Consider the following 9,347-nt stretch of genomic DNA (forward strand, 5'->3'; position numbering starts at 1 on the left):
CAAGATAAAGGGGTTGGAGGACACATTTGCAGGGGCTGTTTTTTCCACACACGGCCATTTTTAATTCACAAAACTAGATTGTTGGGCCAGTTTGGAGATGGAGTTTGCTATTCTTCTTATGGTGCCTGCTGTGTGCCTCCGTGTTGTAATTTGGGAAATGTAATTATAAAAAACACTTCACACTCGTACAAAGTTTTCACCTGTGAGCAGGACAAATAGCCACAGTTCTGCTGCCCAATGTAACCCATGAGAAGTGAGCAAGTGAAATGGACATAGACTGCACGTAATGGGGATGATCATCTTTTTATTTTTTGTTTGAACCAATATTCGCCCCCCGAGTTCAGTAGTTGTGATAGTGCCATGAGTGAGGCACGAGGCACGAGCCACATCTGTCCTCCAGGAGGTTAGATACTAAGGCAAAATGACAAACTTCTCATCCTTCAAGCCAAGACCCAAGGAAAGCAATTCACTAGGAATTAATAGGCTGTGTTTCTTATTAATGTTTGCTCAGCCCATTAAACAACTGCCTCTGCTGTAAGCAAGCCACGGGTATGCTATAGCATTCAGTGCTAGCAAGAAAAGGCCATCACAGGCCAGGTAGAGATTGCCCACAGACATGCCCTGTTGTAACGAGGGGGCATTTCTACACCCTTGCTCCCGTTTTATCGGACTAGAAAGGAAATCTGCCCCCGCTTGGTCTCGCCAGCAACGGACTGCCAATTTTTCCCCCAATTACCCGTGCTCAATCATGAATATCCTTAAAACCTGGGTGGGCCTGATCGCCGTATTGTGGGTTACGGTGTGTGGTTTATAAGACCACTCTTACATTTCAACATTCAGATACCGAGTAATGATCTCCATTGAGGCATTGAAGAAATCATGTTCAGTAAAGAAACGCGTTGGTTTCTCTGTTGAGCGCTGCTAATCGCATACTAAGATCGGAGCTTGGCTCGTGTGGTGTGAAGCTTAACTCTGATGCCTGGTGAAGGACTGGAAGTTGATTGCACTGCTGATGGGACCCTCTCTCTTCGGGAAGATTCCCAGTGGCTCTTCCCCATGTTTCTTAAATATTGCCTTGTAATGGTTGTATGTTGCAGATTTCTTATGTATAAGGCGCATTATTGTCAACAACTGAGAGGCTCGTCAAGTGTTTTCTTCAATCTTACAAATGCTGCTTGTCTGTGCTTCAGTGTGTGTGCCCACTGAAAGTGGGGTGACCTTAGCATATAACACTAACTTGTAGGCAATTACAATACAGATAACCTGGTAATTGCCCAAAGGGAATGGCTCTCGGAGTATAGATTTGTATTGTGTGTCTTTACCCATGTAATGTTATATGATTTAGCGTGGTGGGGTAATTGTTCTTAAAATACTTATCGCTCTACTAGTGAATTTAATCTAATTAAACCCTTACGTTCTTTATTCAGTGATTTGCCTGGGTGTGAAAATAATTACTCACATCCAATGCTATTGGGGGAGGGTGAGAGGCTGAAAAGGTAGCCCGATAAGTATTGTCTTGGTGCAGGAGTTATCTCTGGGTACACTCAACACTGATTGGTGCAGGCAAATAGCCACTAGGTGCCCTGGTTATCTTGCCGACATCTGGGGGTAATATTAGGCACAATCATTTTAGGATCAACTCCCACAGTAGAGATGCATCCACTTCAACCACAAATGCAAATTCTGGTTTAGGGTAGATGGGAATAGCAGCAGAGGTAAAGAGGGTTTTCAAATGCAAAAATGCAGCTTCCATATCGGGCCACCAGTTCAATGGAACATACTTCAGAGGAAGTTGATTGCTAGGAGCAATAATACTTCAGATTTATTGCAAAATTTCCAGAGAAGTTTGCAAACCCTGCAAATCTCTGTACTGCTCTCTCATTTTTTTGGGGAGATAGGCTATTCCAGTAAAGATTTCAGGCCATCACAAACTACTGCTAGAAATCCTGTAGGACATTGTTAATGAAGTTCTAGAATGTTGCAGGAGCATTACAGAGGATGAAGATCATTGCTAGATATTGATAGTACCCACGATGGCTCCAGTGCAATCTTTTCAATAACTGGGATCAATGGGAGAAGAAATTGTTTTTTAACGTTAACATTTATTAAGTTCCCTGTAGACAATACATGAATGTAATGGCCTTGTCTTTAGCCTCCACAAAAAACAAGATTGGGCCCGTCGCAGAAGTTGAAGATCTGACACAGGTTTCAAATATCTTCTTCATGACGTATGCGTTAAGAACTTTATAACTCCGGTTAAACAAATAAATGGAACTGAAAGGTATTTCAGGTCCTGGCGGAAGTTCAATGGGAAATTCATATATGGGATATGCGGAAGAAGGTGGTCCGCATTCTTAATCGCAGACATCTTGAAGCGCATGGTACAGAGGAAGCAACCTATCTATTTCTGCAATTGTGAAGGGCATAAGAGGATGCCACAGGACAGCAGTTTAGGTAACAATATTCAGAGGTCAACGCCCTCATCTCTCAATTAAGGGGGGGATTGCGAGTCACACACCAAGGACAACAGGAAACGGTGAGCTCAGATGGTTAAGCAGCATTGACGACTCCAGCAGGTCTGATTCACGACAGAACAGTGAAGTTCAGAGGTGAACCATCCTGTTTCCATTATCCTAAACGATGATTTGAATTTGGACAGGATGTCCAAACTCTAGGTCTATCAAATTGGCTCAAGTACCAGAATCAATCATAGTAGAAATCATGTGTTTACTGTCTAATAATCATTTGGCAGCAAGAAATGAAGATGAATCATGGAAAATGTATTTTTATCTTCCTGAAACGTAGACAGCGGAGAATGTGGAATGGACAGAATTATTTTGGTTGTGCAAGTTCCAGGAAGAGTTTATTCTATTGTAATCTGCAGTTTGTGCCACCCCGTCACCTGTTAGGATAATAAGGGGCCGATTCAATTAGCCGCTAATTTTCGTAGTAACCTTGCGGCTATGTTTCCGCGCTAATTGAATTGGTCACTTCGATACATAGTGACCCGGTTTACCACAGTACATGAACAAATCTTTCTAAAGCGAGATGTCCTGGAAGCAAATCTATCAGTATTGGATCAGGTTTGGGAGATCTGGAGAAATATGGATGGACTTTTATTATTAAGGCGTGCTACAAATGCCTCTTGCCTTTCAGTTTTTCTCTAAAAATAAAAGTCTTCGATCAATAGGAATACTCTTACAAATTATTCTGAGCTTCAAAAACTGGAATAAGCTCATATTTTATTTGGTTGGATAAACCAGGGAAATGATGTCGCATTCCAACCAGAGTCGGCACATCATCCGTGATGTTACCAATGTCAGCTGTGGCACAAAAAAGTTAAATAATTTCATCAATTAAAACTAGGGGCCTGATTCATTAAGGATCTTAAATGAAGAGGTATCTTATTTCATTCTCCTGGACAAAACCATGTTACAATGCAAGGGGTGCAAACTAGATTTCTGTTTTGCACATAAGTTAAACACTGACTGTTTTTTCATGTAGCACACAAATATCAACTTTAAATTTCAGTGTACAAATAAGCTATCAAGTATTTGTGTGCTACATGAAAAAACAGTCAGTATTTAACTTATGTGCAAAACAGAAATCTAGTTTGCACCCCTTGCATTGTAACATGGTTTTGTCCAAGAGACTGAAATAAGATACCTCTTCATCTAAGATCCTTAATGAATCAGGCCCAAAGTTCCTAATTTAGTGGTGTGTGGCCAAAACATATCTGCAACACAATTATCCAATCCTTTACAATCTTTACCAATCTGCTCTAACATAGATAGAGTTATAAATGTAACCGGCGCTGGTTTAAATATCCCTGGTAATTGCGTTGGTCTCGGTTGAACCTTGGGCGGAAGTGATAACAGGAGAGAGAGTTGAACCTGATTTTGGAGAGCTTTATATAACATTGGGCTGAGGGTCAAAGTGTTCACCTGCTGGGTCAGAGGTGAATTTTCACCAGTGGATTCCAGGATTGAAGCATGAATATTGTGGCATGTACCTTGTATCAGAGAAGTCATCCAGTTTCTAGGATGGAAGGAATCGGGAACAAGCCATGGTCAGGGCAGGTAGAAGTGGGGCTTAATTAAACAAGCTGAAAATCATCAGTACACTAGTAGTCTGTCAAGAGCAAGACCATCCAGTACCCAGGTAACAAAGGCAGCAGTAGTAATGTGAGTTCACAGATACACAACACCATGACCAGTCATGAAATAACGTAAATCTGCTGGGATCCAATAGTACAGTGATTCCTTTTATTGACCACTGACTAGGAAGAGGGAAAACCAACAATTAATTCTAAATTCCTGGGAATGGACCAGCAGTATAACATCCAGAGCTCGGGGTCCCGACATTTAATTAAAAATAAATAATAAACATTACTACGCTTACTATAAATATCTCAACCACCAAATAGATCGCACAGAACATTGGACGTCCCTCTCTTTAGAATATGTGATCCCTTTTGTCTTGTATGACAGCGCAGTATTTCTCCTATAATATTATATATCATTTGTAATACATATCCCCACTGTTTCTTCTTAGTTTGTGCAGCAATGACAAGTATCTGATTACATATTTCTAAACGGCAATACATGATCAGAATATTTGCATAATACGGAAACAAATAAGACAATACTGTAATAATAACACAAACCGAGGAAACCATTTATGTAGTTAATCATGAAACCAATTAAGCTCTGAAGAAACAATTTTACAATCAGGGCAATCAATTAAGCAATTACTTCCCTATTTAGACTGTTGTATGACTGGCATTAGCATCACGGCTTTGAAAAGGGAAGCTGTCTTGGAACGTGTCGTAGTATAGTTATTTATCCAGAATTTGGAGCCATATCTGCATAAAAAATTGGGACCATGAGAACCTGTGTTGCCTGGTATGTTTATACGGAGAAAGTAAATACTCTTAATACCACAATTACACGCTAAAGTTTTTGTTTTTGCAACCTGTCCGGGTGATTCAGAGGACAAACACATTAGGCCTTATAATTGTTTTAAGCATCAACAATGATTGATTAATAACTCAGATTGCGTCTATCCCCTGGATTTATCAATGAAGTAATTATGCACAGGAGAGGAAGTGCTACATCCATTTCTCTACAGCAAATATGTCACCTGTCTTATTATATAAGGACGTCTGCTCTGCCAAGTGTATACTAATAGTATATGAACATTTGGGTAAAATGTACAACTAAACTAACCTTAAACAGTAGTCCTATGTATGTTACTATAAGCACCCATCAAAGGGTGGGATATATTAGGCAGCAAGTAAACAGTCAGTTCTTGAAGTTGATGTGTTGGAAGCAGGAAAAATGGGCAAGTGTAAGGATCTGAGCGACTTTTATAAGTGCCAAATTGTGATGACTAGACGACTGGGTCAGAGCATCTCCACAACGGCAGGTCTTGTGGGGTGTTACCAGGGCCGCCGAGAGGGGGGGGGAGCGGGTACTAATTACCCGGGCCCGGCATGTCAGGGGGCCCGGCCCGGGCCCTTGCGCTGCTGATTTTTTTTAATTTTTTAATTTTTTTTTTCCAAACGTTTTTTTTCCTTTCCTTTTTTTTTTTTTTTTTGGCGGGGGGGGGGGGGGTGGGGGGGGGGGCTCGGTCGTTGGTGGGGGGAGCAGGCTAGTTTAAAAAAAAAAAAAAACATACTCACCTGATCGCGGAGCCAGCATCCCTCCTCTCTGCTGCTCTGTGCTCTATTCAGACTGTCTGAATGCTGGGTGTGATGTCATCATGTCATGCCCAGCATTCAGTCAGTCTGGAGCACAGAGCAGCAGAGAAGACCAAGAGAGGAGAAAAGGTAAGTGAAGGGAGGAAAACGAGGGGGGCACAGAGGGGTTAAAAAACGGGGGGGGGGGCAGCATGACAGAGGGGTTAAAAAATGAGGGGGAGCACAAGGGTTAAAAAACGGGGGGGCAGCATGACAGAGGGGTTAAAAAATGAGGGGGCACAAAGGGGTTAAAAAACGGGGGGGCAGCATGACAGAGGGGTTAAAAAATAAGGGGGGGCACAGAGGGGTTAAAAAACGGGAAAGCAGCATGTCAAAGGGGTTAAAAACGGGGAAGCAGCATGTCAGAGGGGTTAAAAAATGAGGGGGAGCACAGAGGGGTTAAAAAACGGGAAAGCAGCATGTCAAAGGGGTTAAAAACGGGGAAGCAGCATGTCAGAGGGGTTAAAAAATGAGGGGGAGCACAGAGGGGTTAAAAAATGGGAAAGCAGCATGTCAGAGGGGTTAAAAAATGAGTGGGGGCACAGAGGGGTTAAAAAATGGGAAAGCAGCATGTCAGGGGGGTTAAAAATTGAGGGGGGAGCACAGAGGGGTTAAAAAACGGGAAAGCAGCATGTCAGAGGGGTTAAAAAATGAGGGGGAGCACAGAGGGGTTAAAAAATGGGAAAGCAGCATGTCAGAGGGGTTAAAAAATGAGTGGGGGCACAGAGGGGTTAAAAAATGGGAAAGCAGCATGTCAGAGGGGTTAAAAATTGAGGGGGGAGCACAGAGGGGTTAAAAAACGGGAAAGCAGCATGTCAGAGGGGTTAAAAAATGAGGGGGAGCACAGAGGGGTTAAAAAATGGGAAAGCAGCATGTCAGAGGGGTTAAAAAATGAGTGGGGGCACAGAGGGGTTAAAAAATGGGAAAGCAGCATGTCAGAGGGGTTAAAAATTGAGGGGGGAGCACAGAGGGGTTAAAAAACGGGAAAGCAGCATGTCAGAGGGGTTAAAAAATGAGAGGGGCACAGATGGGTTAAAAAATGGGAAAGCAGCATGTCAGAGGGGTTAAAAATTGAGGGGGGAGCACAGAGGGGTTAAAAAATGGGAAAGCAGCATGACAGAGGGGGTGAAAAAATGAGAGGGGCACAGATGGGTTAAAAAACGGGGCAGTATGGCACAGTGGGGTTAATAAACAGGGGTCAGCATGGCACAGTGGGGTTAAAAAATGGTGGGCAGCATGACACAGTGGGGTTACAAAGGGGGGGGGGAGGCATGGCACAGTGGGATTGAAAAAGGGGGGGAGCAGCATAGTATAGTCTGATGAAGGGGAGCCAGATGAAGGGGGCAAAAACAGCATGGAGGGCACAGTGTGATCATAAGGCATGGCGATGATGAAGGGGCACATTATTGTAATATTGGAGCTGGAGGAAGGCCTAATTATTAATCGTGGGTGCTATTGATTTAACGCTGGGGCTGGCTGTAATTTTCTAAATGTAGCCATTTTTTTTTCAAAATAGGTCCTTCAACATTTCTGGATCCGGACAAGCCACAACTAAAGAAAGCAGCAGCCACAGGTGGAGAAAGTGAGAAGAACAGGTAGGAGAGAGCAGCACAGTGTGTGAAATGTTGTGATTCTAGTAGGGACAATACCAATTTTTGGTGAATGTTGTGTCCAATGTAAGGTGTAGGCCAAGACTGAACTGTTTGTGTACACACTGCATTGTTTGTATACTACCCTGTGGTGGTAGATGTCCTGAAAGTCAGGAGTGCTTAAACATATGTGACGCTCCGGCGAATTGAGAGCCTAGTGGTTTTTATGTTAGCCACGCCCCAATGGCACGTTTGCCACGCCCCCAAATGCATGACCGCACCTCCCCAAATTTTTGCACTGCCGTTTGGCTAGCCACGCCCCTGAATATATGACCATATACCTAATCTTTTTTGCGCCGCCGTAAGGCGGCGCAAAAAAATTTTGGGGCTTACTTCACTATGAGGGGGGCCCCATGAATTTGTTGTACCCGGGCCCTGAATTCTTCTTGGCAGCCCTGGGTGTTACCGGTATGCAGTAGTTAGTACCTACCAAAAGTGGTCCAAGAAAGGACCTGTGCAATAAGAAGGTTCGTGAAATTCCATCCCAGCTGGATATTCCACGGTCAACTCTAAGTGATATTATTATAAACTTGAAGCGTTTAGGAACAACAGCAACGCAGCCACAAAGCAGAAGACCGCGTAAAATCACAGAGCGGGGTCAACGACTGCTAAGGCGCATGGTGCGTAAAAGTCACCAACACTCAGCTGATTCCATAGCTGAAGAGTTCCGAACTTCCACTGACATTAATGTAAGCACAGAAACTGTACGGCGGGAGCTTAATGGAATGGGTTTCCATGGCCGAGCAGCTGCATGCAAGCCTCCCATCACCAAGACCAATGCCAAGCATCGGATGGAGTGGTGTAAAGCACACCGACACTGGTCTGTGGTGCTGTGGAAAAATGTTCTGTGGAGTGACAAATCACGCTTCTCCGTTTGGCAGTCAGATGGGCGAGTCTGGGTTTGGTGGATGCCAGGAGAACATTACCTGCCTGAGTGCATTATGCCAACTGTGAAGTCTGGTGGAGGAGGGATAATGGTATGGGGCTGTTTTTCAGGGTTTGGGCTAGGCCCCTTATCTCCAGTGAAGGGCAATCTTAATATTTCAGCATACCAAGTCATTTTTGTGCTTCCAACTTTGTGGCAACAGGTTGGGGAAGGCCCTTTTCTATTCCAACATGACTGTGCCCCAGTGCACAAAGCAAGGACTACAAAGACATGGTTTGAGGAGTTCGGTGTGGAAGAACTTGACTGGTCCGCACAGAGCCCTGACCTCAACCCCATCGAACACCTTTGGGATGAACTGTAATGGATATTGTGATCCAGGCCTTCTCGTCCAACATCACTGACTGACCTCGTAAATGCTCTACAGAATGAATGGGCACAAATTCCCACAGAAACACCCCAACATCTTGTGGAGAGCCTTCCAAGAAGAGTGGAAGCTGTTATCACTGCAGATGGGGGACCAACTCCATATTAAAGTATATGTATTTGAATACAATGTCATTACAGTCCCTGTTGGTGTAATGGTCAAGTATCTCAATACTTTTGTCCATATAGTGTATATACACACCTCTTACCAGCATGTGCAAATATCAATTCTGATCATTTACCCCTTTGAAACAAATGTCTGATTATTTTCTCTTTACCCAGTATTGTCTAGATCAGGATTGTCCAACCCGCGGGCCGCATGCAGCCCAGCACGCCTGTAAATGTGGCTCAGAAGGAGTTTTGGTTGTGGCAAGGGGGCAGCACTGTTAATGGAAAAAAAAAAATCCTGCAAAAAAAAAAGAAAAGAAAATACTTACCTTGCGGTCACGTCAGCTGGTACTCCGGCTCCCTCCCTTGTCTCCTCCGTGCGGTGCTCGCAGTGAATGTCAGGCGTGATGTCATCACGCCCAACAGCCATTGTGGAGCGCAGCACAGAGGAGTCACACGCGTGAGAAGAACAATCAGCAGCACAGAATTGGAGAAGAGAAGAGGACAGGAGAACAAGCCGATTAAAAGGTAAGTTAAGGGG

Source organism: Mixophyes fleayi, chromosome 4, assembly GCF_038048845.1.
Source record: "Mixophyes fleayi isolate aMixFle1 chromosome 4, aMixFle1.hap1, whole genome shotgun sequence".
NCBI classification, from domain to species: Eukaryota; Metazoa; Chordata; class Amphibia; order Anura; family Limnodynastidae; genus Mixophyes; species Mixophyes fleayi.